This window comes from Pinus tabuliformis, chromosome J (genome assembly GCF_031772625.1).
Source record: "Pinus tabuliformis cultivar Carrire ecotype Pingquan chromosome J, CPIR1, whole genome shotgun sequence".
NCBI classification, from domain to species: Eukaryota; Viridiplantae; Streptophyta; class Pinopsida; order Pinales; family Pinaceae; genus Pinus; species Pinus tabuliformis.
This window is the reverse complement of record NC_142295.1, coordinates 199,100,361-199,123,044: the sequence shown is the minus strand read 5'-3', so window position 1 is coordinate 199,123,044 and position 22,684 is coordinate 199,100,361.

The following is a 22,684-nucleotide window of genomic DNA, read 5'->3' as shown; positions in this document are numbered from 1 at the left end:
AAATATGATTCTAAGAAGTCAAAGGTAGATAGGAAACAAAATAAGCCTAGGATGCTTCAAACCAAAGGAATCTTCTATGGGAAAGGTGAACTTCAGCTCTGCAGGATTTGAGGAACATCAAAGCTATGAAAATATCTATCAAGAAAGAATCAATGAAGACAAAAAGGGAGAAAGTGAGAGATGAGCCCATCACTAGAATAATAACTTCATTTACCTCAAGGAACCACACCAGCAAAGAATGAATCAATCAACTAGACAATAGAGGTATCTTCATGCACAAACTCATGAACCTTCCAACTTGATGTACTTTCATTTATTTTATGGTCATTGTTATAAATGTCACATCCTCGAACATAAGGTTGTTGATTGTATAAGGATCAAAGTTGAAAGAGATGAAAATTTTACATACAATAAGTCTCATAATTTTAGATCTTAAAACTCTACTCTCAGAAATTTAAATGCCTTCTCTCCTCTAATGAATGATGTTGAATGTTACAAATGTAATAATTTTGGGCATAAGGAAAGTGAGTGCATAAGAAGGTTTGAGTACCCATATAAGTCTCAGAACACTTGGTAGCCAACCTTTAGAAAAGATAAGGATAAATGGAAACAAAAATTTCGAAAGAGCATGGAATGTGGACTTTCTCTATTCGCACATAATCAAGAAAACATATCGTATGTGGATAGTTGTTTCTCCAAGCATATGACTAGGGATAAGAGAAAATTTCAGGTGCTAAAAGAAAAGGATATAGCAAACAACATCACTTTTGGAAACAATTCCCCAACAAGAATTAAAGGTAAGGGCATAGTGAGTCTTGATGAAAAGATTAAATCCCAAAATGTGTTGTATGTAGAATGTATCAAGAACAATTTTCTTAGTGTAAGTTAGATGTGTGATAATGGCCTTAGTGTGACCTTTCGATCCAAGGACTATGAGATCCGAAATGAAGAAAATGGAAAGTTGGTGGGAAAAGTAGTCTTAACTCACAATAATATATATATGTTTGATGACTCCTGAGTAAGCTAGTATTTGAGCAATTCGAGTGAAGCCCGATTATGGCATAGGAGAATTTGTCATATTAATTTTGATAGTCTGATAGTAGTCAATAAGCTAGGATCTATGAGAAGTTTTCCAAGATTATCAAGGCCTGATAATTCAATCTGCAAGTCATGTCAATTTGGTAAGCATACTAGGAATCATTTCAAGAAAAAAGAGTTCTCTTCATTTAGACCACTAGAGCTAATTCACACAGATACCTGTAGCCCAACTAGAGAAAAAATCCCATGAGGATAAAGGTATTTTATGTTGCATACTAATGATTTTACTAGGGCCACTAGGTATTTTAATGCTCTTAAAGGAAAAATCATAATCTTTTAAAAAAAATTAAAAATTTAAAGCTGAAGTAGAAAATGAGAAATATTTGAAGATAAAATTCTTAAGATCAGACAAAGGAGGAGAATACGCTTCAAGAGAAATTGAATAATTTTGTGAAGAGAATGGCATATGGAGGCAATATTCTATGGCTAGAACTCCACAACAAAATGGGGTAGTTGAGAAAAAGAATAGAACAATCTAGGAAATGACCAGAGCTATGATGGATGAAGTAGATATACCTCACATCTTATAGGGAGAAGTAGCACAAGTAGTAGTGTACCTATCAAATAGAGCACAACTCAAGCCTAATAGTGATAAAAATCCCTATGCATTTTGAAAGGAAAGACCTAAATCAGTTAAACACTACAAGCTGTTTCTTTGAAAATGCTTTATCAAAAGGAATGATAAAAATCCCAGAAAATTTGATTAAGGCATTGATGAGGGTATATTACTCGGGTACTCTACTCGAGGTAAAGGATATAATTGTTACAAAAAAGAGACAAAGAGGGTTGATGATTTCACTTATGTAGTAGTAGATCGAATAACTTCACAACCTGAGCCCTCAAAAAGAAACATGGACTCAAATGGAGAATAGAGTCCAGATATCAGGCCCTCAGATCAAGATGAAACATATTCAGATATTGAAGACGTGGAAATGAGCATGAGTCCAAGCCCTAAAACACCTTCGAGTTATGTACAGGAAGAACACTCTAAGAGTCAAATTCTTAGAGATCAAAGAATTTGTGTTGAGAACTGGAGGAAATTTTTTGGAACTACAAGTTGTGTAAGTCTTGCTCTTCTATCTCAAGTCGAGCCTCAAATCAAAGCCATGCAAGGGAGGACAAGTTCTGGTTGAGAGCTATAAATGAATAACTTGACTAAATTTAGAAGAATGACACTTAGGAGCTTGTTCCAAAACCCAAAGAGAAAATTGTAATAGGTACAAAATGGGTCTTCAAACTTAAGCTAGATGAGCAGGGTCGAGTAATTAAGAACAATTCTCGATTTATTTGCAAAGGGTATGCCCAAATAGAAGGGATATATTTTGTTGAAACCTTTGCACCAGTATCTGGATTGGGATCTATCAAAATGTTTCTTTCCTCTTCCAGTTATAAAACATAAAGGTATATGAGATGGATCTAAAGTTATAATTTCTGAATGGATCTTGGAATAGGAAGTTTATATTGAGCAACTACAAGGATGCTCACATAAAATGAAGGGTTTGTGTTCACACTGAAAAAATCCTTATATGGACTCAAACAGGCTCCCAGATCCTGGTATGCAAGACTGGATCAATAAATTCAACAAAAAGACTTTCAAAAAGGTACTGTAGACAACAATCTATACATAAATTTTGAAGAAGATCATCTACTAATTGTAGTTTTGTATGTGGATGACATAATTTTTGGCAGCAATGTGGAACAATTGGGATGTCAATTCACAAACTGTATGCAAGTAGAGTTTGAGATTTCCATTATCATAGAATCATCCTTCTTCATAGGACTACAACTTTCTCTGTTAAAAAATGGGGTATTTATCTCCCAATCCAAGTACCTAAAAGAAATTTTGAAGATTTTTTGTCTGGAAGATTGCAAGCTAGTTAGCTCTCCTATGGTTGTAGGCTACAAATTGTGCAAAGAAGCTGAGACACCACTAGTAAATAATACTGAGTGTATATTAATGATATGAAGCTTGTTTCATCTCACAACTTTGAGATGAGACATCAAGCAAGCAGTGGGACTTGTGGCCATATTTCAAGATTTCCCTCATGAAAGTCATGCCATTGTTTTCAAAATGATTTTCAAATATCTTAAAGGAACAATTGATTATGGAATATGGTATGCTAAATGTAGAGAGTTTAAGTTGAAGGCTAGTACTGATATAGATTGGGCAGGAAATATTGATGACACTCAGAGCACCTCTGGTGCAACATTCTTTTTGGGAAACTTCTTAGTGTTCTAGGTCAACAAGAAACAAAACTCCATTTCTTTATCAACTACTGAAGAAGATTATATTGCAACTACTAGTTGTTGCTCACAAATTCTATGGTGGAAGCAAACCTTGAAGGAAGTTAAGGTAGAGTTGAATGATCCCATTCCGATCATGCGTGATAATACAAGTGTCATCAATATCTCTAAAAATATTTGCATGCTCTCAAAGACCAAGCACATCCATATCAAGTTCTATTTCTTAAGAGAGAAGGTGGCAACTAATGTTGTTTAACTTAAATATGTGGCCACTAAATACCAAATTCTAGACATGTTTACTAAGACGCTAGTAGGAGAACCCTTTGAATAACTTAGCAAGCAACTAGGAGTTGTGACTTGTCCTCCCAAATGACTCAACTATAATATCTATTGGCAACTACTCATAATGTGGGATCAATTGAAGATTCGACTACAGTGGTTTAGATAGAGTTTTCAAGAAAATGATTTTTCCACATATGAAAAATGTGGAGAAGATCATTGCTGCATCAAAGAAGAACAACAATGAGGAAGACAATGCCTACTTCTAGGAGGAGCTTATGTTGACTACTTCTGGATCAAAGAATAACAACAATGAAGAGGAGCGTGCCTGGTTCTAGGTGAGCTTATGTTGTTCCCATCAATGCCAAAGGGGGAGATTGTTGGAAAATTGACATTGATTGAATGATTGGTGGCACTTGGTATGTTAGAATTATTTCAACTGGACTAGCATTGAGAGAAAGTCCAGGAAGAGAGTTTGCAACCATTTTTTGGGTAGCAAATGGGCTCAAGTAGCACTTGCTATGTTGGTATTGATGCTAACTAAACTAGCATTGAGTCAAACTCTAGGATAAGAGTTTGCAACCATGTTTTAGGTATAAAAAGGGTTTAAAGACTACATCAGGCTTTCTCCAGTTGAAAGTACTCTGAAAGATATTTCCAACGGTATGTTGAAGTCTAAAAATTCCCTCCTAGATCAGGAATTATTCCCAGTCAAAGTTTCGTGACATAAGTCCATGAAAGTAGATCTAAAAGATGATTAGAGCAGTCTTAGCATGTAGCCAAAGTTGGCAGCAATGTCTAACTTGGTAGAGATGGTGATGGAACCTTAGAACATAAGATGGATCAAAACCTCAAAACCTCAGAACTTCGTAACCTCAATGTAATTCTATTTTAAGAATGTTCTAATATGATATTAGGGTAGTAGGGCCGAATTTTGGGACCTCAAAACTAGGGCAGGAAGAAAAATCAAAAAATCAAAATAGGCATAAAATCAGGACCCCAAAGCAGGTAGTATATCAGAACCTCAGACCAGGCAACATATCAGAACCTTCGAGGAGGAAAATTTCAACATTTTGAAGATCATAATCTCATCAGTTCATAATAATTGATTTCTTTTGAAAGCGCCAAGGATTGCGAGGAATAGGAATTATGAAGGAAATTTGTTGCAAAACCAAGAAACCAAGGACCCTTTCTCTCTCCTATGATAAGACACATGGAAACAGGTGATTGGACTTAATGGGATGATAGTGGCTAATCACATCAACATGATATGTCTATATGAAGGACACGTGGCAATCAGATTCAACATTTTGGGTGGCCTAATATGGAAAATCTGTTTGAAACATGCCAGAACTAAGGAGGCGCCATGTGGAGATCACGAGATCAGCATGATTTCATCTCAGAGGTTAGTATATTGGAAGTGAGAGATCTCATAACTCCTATGCAAATAATATTTGAAAAAGTTACGATGAGAGGTGATCCTATGCATTGGTGCTTGGTCAAGGAAATTAGTAGAACTAAGAGTGTATAGTTAGGATTAGTACCTAACTGTTGTGGAGCATATTGGAGGTTGGATATTTTAGAGCCCTTCTTTAGATAAATTTTGGTGAAAGTTATGATATGTGGGGCTTCCAATGCTTTTCCATTTAGTCTTGAAAGCCCAAAGAACTAAGGGTGAGAGAAAATATGTTAGCTCCCTATACTACTAGTATAACCCCTTATTATCATTATTAAAACCCCATTATTCTATTATTGTGCCCATATAGTCCCCATGTTGTCATTATTATGCCCCATATAAGTCCACTATTGTTATTGTTGTGCCCCTACAATATTATTGTTATGTAGGCTCTGATTGTATTGGGACCCCTTAGACTCTTATATATAGAAAGGAGATCTTGTCATTTGTATCATCCATGAATTGTTCACTTGTGTAATGTAAAGGAGGTTTCCCCCTCTAACACGCTGATTTTGAAGGAATTTATCTATCTTTTCTTCTATTTTGTGAGCTGGTTGCATAACATTTGGTATGAAAGCTTTGGATTCTAGGGTTTTGCTGCTCCAAATAGGTCATCGTGGAATTTTCCTTATAAAATTTCTGCTACATAGTTTTAGAAGCTAAAAAAAAAAACCATTTGAGATGAAACCGTTATGAACCTTGTGCCTTAATTTCAGATCTTGTCTCACTATATTATCAGAGATATGATCTAAGGAAGTTAGGGTTTGTGAAAGCTCCATAATTCCATCTCAAACCGGTCATTGTGGAATGTTCACCATAATGTTTGTTATACAAAGTTTCAGTCTCTAAAATTAAAACCCATTTGAGATGAAATATAGATGAAGCTCGGGCACGAATTTTAGATCTTGTTTCGCTACATTTTTTGAGATACATTCCAAGACATTTACGGTTTCTGCAGGCTCCTAAATTACAACCCAAATAGGTTACCTTGGAAAAATCATCCTAACTTTATCTCTGAGCCTCAGATTGAAATTTCATAAAAATTTATAGAAAGAGGACGGACTTTAGTCTGTTTTATATTGGTCTGAAGTCATAAAGTCAAAACATTGACACGTGGCATTTCGTACAAGTTCGATCTACTCAAAAACCATATAATGAGACCGTCTTGCGAGATTGGGCATAACTCTTTCTTTGAGAATCCAACTTTGAACAAACTGGTGGCATTGGAAAGAGGAAACAGAGGGCCACTGCAAATCACAATTTCCGAATTTGGAGATTTGAAATTACAGAGTTAAATTTATTTCAAGATCTAGCTCCTAAAAGAAAGAAAAAGAGATATGAGGAAGCTTGATGACAAGGATCTAGTAACATGGATACTATAGATTGAGAAATATTTTAATCTACATGATGTGAAAATTTTACAAAGGGTATGTATTGCATCTTTATATTTAGAACCATATCATTTTCTATGGTATAGAGGGCTTTTTTCTCGTAAATCACTTGTCACCTACTCAATTTTCATGAAGGAAATGATAGCACATTATGAGGAGACAAATAGCAACACCTTCTTGAGCCAATTAATAAATATCAAACCCAAGGTTTCAACGGTAGAGCACATTGAGGAATTCCAAAAATTTAATATAAGGTTAAATGATATTCCAGAGAAGTAGAGGATTGATGTCTTCATAAGGATTTTAAAAGATAACATCCAACATGAGGTTCACCTTTGGGAACCTGATTCATTGGAGAAGTCATACAAGTTGGCAAGAAAAGTGGAAAGAAAAATTATGTCAAGAAGGAAGTCTACCAGTCACAACTATAAATAGGAAGTGTTTTTTCTCCTAGTCTTCCACAACCGACAAGGTTGACACCACAACAATTGGAAGAAAAAAGAGCAAAAGGGCTCTATTACAATTGTCATAGAAAATACATTAAAGGTCATAAGTGTGCTGAGAAGAGATTATTTTACATAGATTGTGAAGAGGAGGAAGAAAAGGATCAAGAAACGTCAAAAGAAGAGGATATGCACCGGGAACCAACCATAGAGAAAGAAGAAATGAATCTAACCATATCTTGTACTTCATTAGCAAGAATTACCACTCCTCAAGCTCTCAAAATAGAAGGACATATCAAGAAGAAGAAGGTTCAAGCAGTGAAATATTAGGAAGAAAAGGATCAAGAAACGTCAAGAGGAAAGGATAGTCACCAAGAACCAACCCCAGAGAAAGAAGAAATGAATCTGACCATATCGTGTAATGCATTGGAAGGAATTACCACTCAAACTCTCATGATAGAAGGACATATCAAGAAAAAAAATGTTCAAGCAGTGAATTAGATCACATTGAGCATCAACAACGAGTTCTCCAACTTTTAAAGGATCACCTAACTTTGGCAGAGAATCAAATGAAACAAGAAGCAGATCAATATCACAATGAAAGAAGTTTTGATGTAGGTGACTGGGTATTTCTACGACTACAACCATACAAACAAATGTCCCTCAAGGAAGCTAGGAAGGATAATAAATTATCACCAAAGTATTATGATTCGTACAAGGTGTTACAAAAGATTGGTACTATGGAATACCAATTGGATCTTCCTGCATCTTCCCAAGTGCACCCAGTTTTCCATGTTTCATGCTTAAAGAAGCTTATAGGTGAGAAGATCTCAGTTCAAATAATATTGCCAGAAGTTGACGAGGAAGGAAAAATCATATTCTAACTAGAAGCAGTCACAAAAACAAGAAATCGAGAACGACGAAACCGATCAATTTTAGAGTATCTCATCCAGTGGAAGAACTTACCCGCTGAATATTCCACATGGGAGGATGAGAATTTTATACAGAAGCATCCAGAACAACTCAAGCATTTACGACAACACTTTTTGAAGGAGAGGGGCGTGTTAGGCCCCTATACTACTAGTGTAACCCCTTGATGTTATTAGTGCAACCCCCTTATTCTGTTGTCATGCCTATATAGTCCCCATGTTGCTTAATTATTATGCCCCATAGAAGCCCACTATTGTTATTGTTGCACCCCTACAATATTACTGTTATGTAGGCTTTGATTGTATTGGGACCCCTTAGAATCCTATATATAGAAAGGAGGTCTTGTCATTTGTATCATCCAAGAATTGTTGATTTGTGTAATGTAAAGGAGGTTGCCCCCTTTAAGAGGCTGATTTCTAAGACGTTGATCTATCCTTTCTATATTTTTGTGAGATGGTTTCATAAAATTTGGTATTAGAGTAAAGGGGGCTAAAGGCCAGTTAGGATTTCGTGATATCAAAACATTTTCCTAATAAAGTTACGAAGTTTGTGAGCTCCAAAATTGCACTACGATGTAATGTTATGAGATCTTGGGCTCTAATATTGCAAGGAGATAGGCCCCCAACAAGAGATACGCCCCCAACAGTTGCCTTAAGGCCGTAGAACCTAAGTGTTATGTCGTCAGTCATAACACCATGTCACATGGAGGAAAAATAATAAGGCGCTAAGTGAAGGGGGCTAAAGGCCAGTCAGAATTTCGTGATATCGTAACATTTTCTTAATAAAGTTATGAAATGTTTGGGCTCCAAAATTTCACTATAGTGTAATTTTATGAGTTTTTTGGCTTTGATATTGCAACACAGAGGCTTATGCATATGGATGAGTCAGTAGCTAATTAAATGCATGTAGAAGGCTTGGTGCTGCAAGCGTAATGGCGATGGAAGAGATCATTGTGTCAAAGCAGTGCGAACCATGATTTACAAAGAAGAGCGTTAGGTCTGTCTTGGGTTGAAAGAGAGCTTCCTCTGATCTCTCGTGCACACCTTAGTTAATTAAATGAAGAAAATATAAGCCATGTTGAAGTACCTTTCAAGCTCTGTGGGAAATTAATTAGCACGGGGAGCCTAGTTGGAGTGTTTAGTTTGACTGGGAATTAATTCTCAGAATGGAGAAATGCTCAAGAGCCCATTACTAGTGTTTAATATAGGAGAAATGTAAAAGTAAGATGAAACAAGAAAATGGAGAACCATGGTGAAGATTACACTCTTGGGTAGTGTGGATGGCGTCATATGCAACATTGACCAATGTGCAGCAAAGGAACCAAACCTAGGAGCACAGTTGGTGAAAGTGGGGGATATAATATTGTTGCATGGGTTGAAGAGAGTGGAGTCGAGCATGTGAATTTTGAGAAAATCACCGAAGTGATGAATTGGGGAAAAGTATTGCAAAGAGGTGTGATTAAGAGCTGAAGGAGCACAAAGGAGCAAAGGTGAGAGAAAAGGTGCAGATAAGGCTAGTACTATTGTGTGAGGCCGAAAGTTCATGTGCAAACACACAGAGGCAAGAGAAGAAGCATAATATTGTAATGAATCTAATTTTTATTTCTCTGTATTTGTAATTTCCCTTGTTTTAAACATGAAAATTGCATGAAAGGTAGAACAATGGGTAGAGTAGGTGGTGACCCGCATTCGTAAGAGATTGGTGCCTCTTGGAATGTAGGTTCTTACTATTTTAAGGCGTTCTAAGCCTCCTATGAGTGGGTTCTCACAAAAAAATTGATGTAATTAAATAGGTGCTTAATTTACATCATAATAATAAACAAAATTGTGGTTTTTTCCCTTTGGGTTTCCACATGAAAATACCTATGTCAATATGCGCATGTTGCTCATGTAATGGATTGTATGTATATGTGAATGTTGTATCTTGATGATCATTTGGAATTTGTATGAAATATCTCACAAGTAACTAAATGCAATGAAAAGAGTTAAATACTTATACTTAAAACTGAAATAAATTTAGTATTACTGATTCACCACCCTCCTCTTAGTAATTCCTTATTCCAATGGAAAACCCAACAATCCTTTCCTTATAGAATGTTTCTTCAATAATAGAAATCCAAGTCATATACAAACTGACTAGTAGAATGGAAACTTTACTTCTCCAAAGTCTCTAGTGACTTCTTAAAATCATGACTTGATTCTAGTCTTGCTTGCAAAGGCATGAACCTGCATGCCTTCCTCTAGGAATGTCAACAAATACATGCATGAAAAAAATCAACAAAAGGAAACTAGCTTATTTTCACAAAAACTAAGCATTTTAAATAACAAAAGGTTGAACTTCGATTTTTATACATCTTAACCATGGCCAACATTTTAATTCACAGGAAATTTTAACTTAGGTTTTATTTAAATTATAATTTAAAATTAATACAAATTTTGTTTAACTTTATGATTTTATAAAATTAATAAAATTAATAACGTTTTATATAATTGATAATGATAATATTATTAATTTTAAAATCTAAATTAGGAATATATATGGATCGATCTTTTAACTTCATATTTAACCAAAAAGTATAGAAAATGATGCTTTCAATGATGTGAATCATATTTATTGTTTCCTCCATGTGACTCTTCTCATTCACGAGAGAAGATAATAAATTAACACACTCCACTACATGTGCGATGCATGATTGGAATCATGTGCATGTTAACAACATCGTTAAAATGAAAACCACAGTGATGGGAGCATTTGAGCCTATGATGAAAAAATCAATTATCAAAATTTTGATAACTATTTTTTCCATCAAACACTCAAATACTCCCATCATCGTGGTTTTAATTTTAACAACATCGTTAACATGCACCTCACTTCCATCATACATCCTACACATAGTGGAGTGCATCACCTAGAATTTAAGTCCCCAAGGTTGGTGGTAAATATGTCCTTCTAGCTTCCCACAAGTTGGATGTACTAATTGTTAAAAATGGTGCAATACTCTCAGGATCATAATATGAATCAGATGCTATGTGCTTAAGTAGTTATGGTCCTTCATTTAATCATCAAGAAATCTTGTCACATTATTCTCCATGTGTCCCAAGGTTCCAACACCTTATACACTTAGCTCCCAAGCTAACTCTCCTAAAATTTCCATGGTGGCCCCTTCATGGATTTGGGATCCGAGGTGATGTAGCTTCATGGAATATCATAATGCATCCACATTAACCACAGTAATTCTACCTCGAATCGCTTGAGCCTTCAAAGTATTATTTGTGAGGTTGACAACCTCCTCCTAATTCCCCGCTATGTCTTCCACATGTTCCAAGTCTAGCATCAATGGTGGTAATTTCACCCTACATCCACGTTGGCTACTACTATTGAAAACCTATTATGGAAAACCCCTCCTCTCACCAAAGTCTACAAACATTCATTTATATTGTTGTATGGATTTAATCAAATAACATATTCTCTAAGAATGGTTAATTTGCCAAGGAAATATTCATACTTTAAAAAAGTATGTCCCACATATTTATAGTGAGTTAATTGGGCCTTGAAATCTTCATTTTGATATCCATGTGTTATGTAATATGCAATTTACAACCATTTCCTCTTAGCATTTAGTAATGAGGCAATCTATGTTGATGTTCTACTATACAAGAGAAAGTATGTTATGAACTAGGAAATTGACTAGTCATCTCAATCAAAATCTACACTGAGGAATCTACAACTGTAATACCAGGATATTGTCTTTTCCTAAATCATCCTATGTGAATTGTTAACCTAATAGTTGAGGAGTATCACTATAATGACCAATTTTATCTAATTACTATGAAAAACCAGACTTATTATTTGAGGGTAATGGTTTATAAATGACCTAGTTCCGTGTTTGTTATTATGATGATAAAAACAATTATTTTATTTTATGATGAGTACTTGATGTTAATTTAATGGTTAAAGTATTAGTTTATGTGACATTTAGATAAAATATGATAAATTAACATAGTCGATTCAATGATTCCGATTTTAGTTTCTTTATGATTTTAATGATATGTGGACATATCAATATTTCATAGTCTTCCTAGTGGGAAGAAAAATGACAAGAGTGCATTGAAGTGAATGTTTGTTAATGATTTTTGGGATCTAAATTGAATTAGGAATAATTATTATTTTGGTGAATGTATCTTATATATTTGATTGGATTATGAAAAGTATTGATGAAATGAAGTAGGGAATATAGGAAAAAAGAACATGATTTCCTTTATTTTCTTCATTCAAATATGGTGTCTAATCACAATTTCTTCAAGTTTCTCCAAAGACACATAGAGAAGTTCCTTAGAATGTACGATTTTGTACTATACTTATAATTACATAGATTCAAATAATTATTCATATTTGAAACATAAATCACTTATGCTCATATATCAATAGTAGAGTTGATCATCTGTGGTCAACAATAGTAGACCCCCTATTCGAGCTCAAATCCCACCATGGATTTTATTACATAATAATGCAATGGACCGGCCATACGATAATAGACCAGTACAATTATCAAAAATTCATAGGCTGGTCCACCTTGGCTATCATGGGTAGGCTAGTAGATCATCAATTTGGCCCGTACAAATAGAGAGACAAGTAAGGCTAGGATATACACTAGGTACATCCTATCGCACCTAGGATTGATAATCCTTGTTCACTAAACGAGAATACAAGGATGATATGGAATAACATACATAGATAGATAGATACATACATACATACATACATACATACATACATACATACATACATACATACATACATACATACATACATACATATATATATATATATATATATATATATATATATAGATATATATATATATATCCTCTAGGTAAAACCAAAACACAGCTAAAAATTTGGTAAATTCATGGTATAAGAAAACTAACTCTGTTAGGAAGACCAAGAGCTGATAATCAAATTCCCATCTTAAGATAAGCCTTAACACATGCCCATGATAAGTCAATAATCTATTTCTTTGTATCCCCATACCACTCGACAATACAGTCCCACACCCCTAATTTAGGTGTTATCTACTCTGCTTAAATGCCTACATACTTATATGGTGACGTAGTACCCCATAATGACTTTAGCTACACCACTCACACAAATCCCATATGAAATACGAAAGTGGTTCCCTTATTTATTAATCATAATGTTTTTGTGGGTTTTCCTCAGGAAAAAAAAGTATATCCTAAATCCCTACTCCTAATCCCAAACAGGATAATACGTAGAAAATGGTACAAAAATGAAGTAATGGCATGGCAAACAAAGGCATGTTCCTCATAAATAACCTCAACATACTACTACCAGTCAGAACTGGAACTTCAATTTCCACATGAAAATTTTATAGTGGAATACTAGACCTAATAATTGAGGTATTCCCCACCCTACCAACAATGATAACTAGGTTGGATCAAGATGGGATTCTAGTAGTCCAGGTGAATAAGGAAGTGGAGGTCATGTTTATTAAGAAGTGAAAGTCCATCATCCATATGAAGCAATCTTAGCAACACTTCGTTTTGATCCATAAACACCTAAGTCAACCTGATAGATATCATGTCATTAGGTTGAGCACTAAATTGAATATAGTTACTATCTCCCCCTCCAAATAAATAGGTCGAGCATGGATTAGATGCCTGTCAGATACAGAGCAATCTCCCACTGATGTATATTCTAATGCCCTTTGGGAACAAATATAGAGGAATGATTATCAGAGAAAATGTAATGTTTTTTTTAAAGATCATTTAATATATTTAAGTAACATTGTATTTGTATTGCATACAAAGCTTCTTAGAATTCCATCTCCTACTAGTATCTAACCTAGACCAATGCAGAATCCTAGGATTGAGCATAGGTCCATCAAAACTATCAAAATATTCATAAGTGGTCTATCAAAACAAAATTACAATATGGGTTCTAGTCTACACTCGAAACGTCAATTAAAAATGAATTTTGTCGATAAAAATCTAGAAACCTGTTCTTGAAAACAAAAATTAAAATGAGATCCCACGGGATGACACAAAATGACATAACTAGCTAACATCAAAATATAAAAAAACATGCAAGTAAATTGACCTACATAATCAAATTATGTTTTAACTAACTACAAGTCTACAAAGAGTAATATAATAATTCACCCACCAGTCAAGAAAAGGAGTCGGGCTCCATGATTTTGAAAAAGGATGAGCTGCCCCAGTCGAAAGGCTTGTGAGGTAATGTAATACATTTTTCAACCCATGTTGCACATGTCCTATGCATTTCTATGAAGTCATTTGTATTCATTTTAGTTGTAGAGACACAAGTGTAAGATATTCCCAATGGATCTAAATTATAATATTTAGGTTCGATATCATTGGTGTTCACCAAATACTTAGGGTCTAAATCAGGGACAATTTAGGAGAATTATATTATATATTGGTTGCATTTTCTAATCTATATTAGTCTAATAGGATTATAACATATATTAGTTTCTAGTTCATAATATTTTGTGATTATGATGATAGTTTATGTACATATGTTTGTAATGTTCATGATGGGACATTTGAATTGTCCCCCCCACATTTCCCATGAATGATTATTATCTTTCATGGGCTAGAATTGGTCTATCATCATCATCTCAAAATGACTTGGAAGATGATAATTTACCATGTTTGTCATCATCACTTCAGACTATCTCATAGATGAACCCTTCTACACACTATATGGATGAGTATTTGGAGGTCCATCCCCTCTATATAGTCTATGATTTATTCTGACAGTGAGTAAATGAAGGAAACTTTTAAAGAAAGGGATCACCGTTAGTTTATCCTCCTCCATCCACTCCATATCTACGAATTTCATAACTTCCCACTTCCAACCTTCTATTATGGAAATTCAATTTGACAGCTAATTCTATCGATAGTCACAACACACTTGGAAGTAAAAGAAATTGAAATATACACCACTAAATTCAATGAGCTCTACATTCCTTGTTATTTTACTTTCCAATAAGAAATAACATAGATTTAATTGATTTCAGTGGTTTCTATTACAACTTATTTAACTTCCACCTGTGTTGTGACTAATAATAGAATCAATTTCCAAAATGAATTTCTAGAATAGAATGTTGGAATTGGAAAATTTGGAAATCACTAGTTATGCGGTGGATCGAGGATGATGAATTGGCGGTGATCCTATCCTTCTAAATTTTCCTTTATTCACCTATTGTCACAATCAATCATAGGCTAGGTACATGGTATGGTTTGTCATAAATTCATGCATGTAATATGTAGAAGGGGTCAACTATGAGATAGTGTGAAGTGATGATGACAAACATGGTAAATTTTCATCTATTGAGTCATTTTTAGATGATAAATATAGACCCATGTTATCCCATTGAAGGTCATAGTCATTGACAAGAAATTTGGGGAGGACAATTGAAATGTCCCATCATGGACATTATAATTTTTTTAAGGATGGGGTTATAGGGGTTATGGAAATTCTAAGTGCTAATTTATTTATATTTTTTTACTTTCCAACAACATTGGTCTTCCCATGTCATTTCCATCTAAATTTCATCACAACTATGGCGCGTTCATCACAATATCTTTTAAAAAAATTGATGAGCATGTCAGTCTAATGACGTCAATATGATGGAAACAACTTCACAACCATGGCGAGTCTCTCAGAATATCTTTTAAAAACAAATGTGAGCATGGCAGTCTTGCGATGACACTTCTGATGGTCCAACATCACAACCATGGTGAGTTTGTCACATTATATTTTGAAAAAATGGCAATAATGTCATTTTTGCATTATGGTTTCCAACAACATTAATGTCGCAACCATGATGAGTTTGTTGAAATATATTTTAAAACAGTAGTTTGACACGCCAGTCTTGTGACATTATTTTTGATAGAAGAAATGTTGTAACCATGAGATATTTTGACAAGATTTTGTGACAAACAAGTGTTGGCACTGCAATAATGGCTTATGTTGAAATTTCGACGAACAGGAAGGGGTTAAACATGTGATTTCAACAAAAAGGACATTTTATGAAATCTCCTTTTGTCATTATAGCTACGAAAAATCTTTGTAATAATGCCAAATAACTGTCAAAAATTGTGTTTTCATTTAGTAGTTCTTGGGAATGCATTCAAGATAATAATCCCCCCAATAAGGGATTTTCCATCTAGGTATCAAAATCATTTTTATCATTATTGTTTTAGATGTAATAATTTTGGTCATAAGGAAATAGATTGTAAGGCATGTGTAATATATTACTTTATGAGGAGTAGCAGGGGGGCATCGTATAGTATCTCAAGGGATTATTGTCTAAACAATAATCCTAAACACTTTAACGACCACGCTATTAGAAAATAAAATTCATTTTCCCCTTTGTTGGATCACATTGAATATTTCAAGCGCATCAATTTAAGACATAAATCTCATGATTGGAGAAGAAATATTAGTGCCGCTGGATCAAGGAAGAAAATAAGACATCATCACTAATAAAAATCAAAGCATGAATATATGGAGAGGAAAGAAAGAGTATCATAAAAGAGTGCAATATAGTTATATGTTTTTAAGTAAAAAATAGCCAGTGGTGTATAGACAATGGATTCTCAAATCATATGCTAGGTGATAAAATAAAAAATTTCTCTCTCAAGGATGTTAAATGAGGTAGTGTAATCCTTAGAAAAATTGGTACGTGAAGGATTATTGGAAAGAGAACAGTCAATCTTCATGATGGAAGGACAAAAATTTTAAATGTTCTACTTGTTGAAGGACTACAACACAATATATTGAGTGTAGGTGAAATAGTTGATCAATGGTATATGAAACAAGAAAAGCATTTTTAGGAACACTAGTAGAAAATGTAATTATGTCTCCAAACAACATATATGTCCTCAATAAAATTAAAAGGAAAAAAAAACCGCTATGGCATTAATATCCCTAATAGCTCATTAGTAAAAGAGAGTATAGTTTGAAGTGAAGCAAGAGGTGGAAGGTCCCATCAAAAACATGGGAGCCTTATAACATAAGTTGCAATGAAGGAATAATGAGTCTACATGATCTAGACAACAAATTTTGTGAGATGAAAGTGAAGTAAATGGTGTATTTCAACATTGCATAACTTCACGGGGAGCAGAATCCTACCCTTGGAGCGGGAGAACATGTAGACATAAGCAGAAATAGAATATATGGGGAATACTTGTAGTCACTAATAGAGGTTGCATAAAAAATAAACGTTACATAGAAAGGGATGCAAAATTTCAAAGGGAGGATCCCTTTTCCATTAACGTCAAAGTGGGAGAAGTTGCAAGCAAAAGGAGAATCACAGTTAGGGGATTTGTATGGTATTAGTGCAATATTGACCGAGGATTGTCATCAATGAAAAAGGAGGATGTTGTTGTAAATATTGTTGTCGTCGATGTAAAAGACAAGGTGAGACTACTTATGTACAAGATAAATACTAGAAAATGAAGATATTTAGTAATATTATTGTTGGACTTTTGACACCCCAATTGGATGCCCTATCTTTGAACACTTTTTTATTATAATTAAAGACCTTGAATGTGTGAATATGGTATATTGTTGGAAATATTACTTGCGTATATTTCCAATAGTATATTGAACTCCCTATAATTCCATAGGAATGAGGAGATATAAATATTTTGTTAAGATTACCCAACCAAAGTACAAACAGGTCCCATTTAATACCCTCACATTGAAGGGATTTTTACCCCAATTTCAAAACCCAAATCGGAGCACAAGATAAATTGTTGGATATATTATTCTATACCTTCCCATTGGTATATGAAAGTCCTCATAATTTCATAGGAATGGGGAGATATCAAATATTTTTTCAAGATTACCTAACCAAAGTACAAGAAAGCTGACCTAACCAATTTTAAAAGTCATTTTCATAACTTAACATATGAAAACTATAAATAAAGGGAACACGAGTTGATTTAAACATTACTTTATCCAATAAAATATATAATGTCACAAGAGGTGTTGACAAATGACTTTTTAGGTGGTTATTGGAGTCCAAATGTGGAAGAGAAAATGTGATTTATGGAGTGAACGCGTCATTTTGGAATTTTCACTATGTATTTTTGTCTATGATGTTTCATAATCATAAAATTGGAGGAGCTATACATAATACCTTCATGTTATTATATTTCAGGTTTCAAAAATTCATTCTCTACACATTCAAAGGTATGACCAACAGAATTTAGGCATCCGTAATGCTCCTAAAATCTTCTTCAGATAGGTTAGCTAGGAATTTTTACTATAATTTTTGTTATGGAATGTTAAAAACCATGAAACTTGGAAGATATAGAAAAATAGATATATGTAAATGTGGTTCAATTTTCACATCTTGATTCTCTACAATCTCAGAGATATCTCCAAAGAAATTTGGGATTTATGAATGCCCTTAAAGTATTCTTCAAACAGGTCATTTGGGAATTTTCACGATAACTTTTTCTCTGGTATGTTTTAGATCATGAAACTTGGATGACATAGAAAAAATATATTTATGCACCTTTGGTTCATGTTTCAAGCCTTGATTCACTATAATTTAATATATATGGTCAAATAAATAAAGGCTTCTAGAATTCTCTTGAAATATTCTTCAAACAACCAAAACAAACAAGCTCTTGGAGAAGTGAACCTTGTGAAGGAAGAAGTAGAAGGTAGACCTCCTAAAGGTAGAAAAAACCAACAAAGATGATCAGAACAAAATTACCAAGTAGACTTAGCAAAATCATAAGAAATTAATGAACATTTTGAAGAAGCAAGAAAATAGGTTGGTGCCTACAAATCTCACAGTAAAGGGGATAGGTGTGTCAAGCATGTTGGCACATACGAAGAAACATAGTCGATTTATGTCTCCTTTAGGTTGCGCCTACAAAGTAGCAGATGAGATTTGCATCTCCTTTAGGCTAGTTCCTATAAAATATTAGAGGGTATTAGTGTCTCTTCTATGTTGGTGAGTACAAAGTAGCATAGGGGATTAATAATAGTAGGTTTATGCCTCCAAATTGATATAACATTAGGTTGGTGGTTACAAGGTCTTTTATATAAAGAATATTTTTGGATTCCTCCTATAAAGGCTTCTATATATATCTTTTGATATCTGTTCAATTTATAACATTGATATTTTGTGATATTTGAATGTCTTTAAATAAGTAAGAATTTCCATTAGATTGATTCATGCCCCCTCTCAATATAATTATGAATTCCAAAAAAATTGGATACAACATTCAATTAAAATTCATAGCTAACATGACATTAACTACCAAACGTAATTCAAAAAGTTTTTGACTATGTGAGAATCACAACTAGAGATAGTGTTGAGGATGATAAAAGGGAGAAGAATAAATCGAGCACCTATTAGATAGAAGAGGTTTTGGAGGAAATGATAAATGGTCATTTGTGATAAATGAATAACATAGTCGCACTTTCAGAAAATCATACTGCGGGAACTTGAAAATACATAGGTAAAGATTCTAAATGTGTAGATTGTATAGAAAAAGGCTATAGATACCTTGTTTACAATTAATGTCCCTACCTTCACTATTTAGTGAGAAATGTTATATAAAATGTTCAACATAACATTGTATAAGGGAATAGAAAAAGCGTTATTTCAATTTTCCCATGCACCCTCCATAGGAAGAGGTGTTTTCTTTGGAGTAGCATAATAAAATATGAGTTGTTAGTTACACAAAACTAATCTAGCCTATATAACCACCCTCCACTGCCAGAAACTCTGTAACTAGGAGTGGTGTTTGTTAAAATTATTGGGGCACTAAAGATCCTATTACATGTGTCCAAAGAAAGAAAAATTTCACAAGGATTCATAAGTGACAGAATGCATACATAATATGCGTAATTCCTAATTATCTATATTCATCTGAAAAACCCATCTTGTATTTTATAGCTATGTAAAATAATTTTATATATGAGGCCCACTGAAGATTATTTTAAACCTCTATTTTAGAAAAATATTTTAAAACATAAAAGGGTAATAGTTAACATAAAATTATTTCCTTACACAAAAATGCTATGGTGCCATTGTTTTAATATTTTCAATAGTGAATAAAATTATTTATGATAAATACTCTAGTTTGTCTTCTTCTTTGTCAATGACTTGGAATAGTAAACCGAAGGGAAACTCCCCTATTGAAGCATAATGTAAATAGGATATTAGAGTGTATATCATAGGATATCATCTTCTACATGTTAAATGACTTAGAGTCATAAAAAAAGGGTCACCTTCCTATTTAGGCACAATTCAGATAATAGAACATAGAGGACTTCTATCAATCATAAATGAATAATGTAATTCTATAATATGAGAAAATCGATTTGAAGACTAATATGTTTCTAATAATAAAATTGTTCTATTAGCCACCTTATTGAAGGTGAACAAAGGATGGTTATGAAATCCATAGAAGTGGCATGTGATGTGTGAGTAGTGGGAGATGAAATATCAATGAAAGTTTAAAGCTCCAAGAAATTTCTTTAATGGAATTACAATAATTGGTGCTAGTAAGGTTAGTAGAAGTCGAATCTTGGATGCATCAATGTAGATGTTACCTTCATTATCAAATCCAAAATATCAAACTAATTTTTAATCAAAATAATATGTTTTGTGTTAGACTTATGATTCATGGGTAAGAAAAGGTTCAATACTAAGTGGACAAATTGGATGCCGAATCGACATGTTTTAAATGCTTTTACTATTTCTCAATTAAAAAATAGGAATTCCATGCAAGTTCATAACATAATGTCATATTCATGTTGGAAAATATCATTAAAGGGAGTTATAAAGACATTTAGCTAATTGGTGAGGATAACGGGAAACATCATCAACTACTTATAGAATCTAAGTTCTGTCTTGAAAGTATTTTGAAAATAATGTGATATTAACTCCATTTTAGGAAAATCAACAATTGTTGACGACGATAATAGTTTTTGGCATTAAATTTATTGAGAACATGCTTACATTCCTATAATTACGTTTTCTTACAAACAATGAAATATATGAAGTTCCAAACTAAAGAGCTAGATTGAATGTGGCTAAGCTCGAGAAGAGATTAAATTTGGCATTCCATTTTGGCATATTCAAATGGGAATAAGAAATAAGAAATAGGATGGAGTTTGAAAGGGATGAACCCAACACACAATGTATTACATAGCTAGATAAGAGGAACATCAAAGAGAGGTTTCAAGGAAAGTAAGGATTCGATCTCAAGTGGAGAAAGATGAGAGTCATTATCAGGATTTAACATGATCCACCACCAAAATAGATATAAATTTTCATTAAATGACCTAATGAATTGTGGTGTGGCAAGAGAGGTGAAGGAAAGGGCCAACTGTAACATGACACACGGTGGTTTTAGTTTATATACCTTCTTGAACATCAAAATTTTATTTGTATTGTGGCATGTATCATAATAGAAATTATCATTATTGTAGGATGCTTACCCTAATCCTAACTCAAAATAATGTAAAAGAGATATATAACAGTTAGTTGTGTCATTAAAAGGTTCAATAGAAAAAGTGATGGCACGCAATTTGTTAATCTTACTATTCCTAGCTTGTCGACTAGGTGTCATAGTAAGTTTGAATTTAGTTTAGTTTATTTGAGTTTACTTGATTCTTACTCCAATTATTTATTACTATTATTTCTTTCTCTCTTATGTAATCTATTTAGTTGTTACTCAATGATGAGAAGAGTTGTTCACTCCATTGCTAATTTTCAGTGTATTCCCTGTCTTCCGCTTCTTCAATCTTTAGCATAGTATCAGAGCACGTGTTTTCATAAGAGTCCTTGAGAAAAATGTTTGAACAGAGAAGAAGAGGTTGCAGAGGGGAAAAATAACTGAGATGTGTCTAATCTAATGAACTACAAGAGACAAATTGAAGGTAACGAGATACATTGTTGTGTTCCGCGCAAAGAGAAAGTCATAATATTTATTTCTTTCCCATGAGGAGGTTCATAGTAATGCACCCAAGAAGTTAAGAAGCAAAATTATAATGTCAAAGAGAAGTTTATTAAGATGTGTGATCCCTTATTGATCTCAGAGGCTCACTCTACAACCCAATACCGGGACAATGTGTAATTTCATTTGTGTTGAACATGGAGTTGACATGTGTCCCTCTCAAAATAAAAATTAAATATTCTCTAAATAGAAAAGCAATGTAGGCTATAACGAAAAACAAAAATAATTATGTTATGTACATTTAGTAAGTTGTCTATATGAGGTAATATAATTTCATATCAACTTTAAAATGAGGTAAACTAATTAGATGTAAAAAAAATGTGTGAGTAAGATGTTTAAACCTTATACTTCTCAAAAATATTTCAACACAGGATTTAAATCAACTATTTCAAGATATATGATAACTAATATATATATATATATAGATATAGATATATATATATATATATATATAGATATATATATATATATATATATATATATATATATATATATATATATATATATATAGATATATATATATATATATATATATATATATATATATATATATATATATATATAGATATATAATGTTAAAATAAAATATTTTAATGTTGTATATAATAAAATATTCAATGTAAAAAAAAAAGGTAATCAAAAGTTTAATATATATATATATATATATACAAAGAGAGAGAGAGAGAGAGAGAGAGAGAGAGAGAACTCCAGATTCATTGGGATCTATTATGGGATGAGAGAGAGTCATTTTTTTCTCAAATTTTGCACTCTAAAATAAGTTTACACCTAAATAAATTTGATATC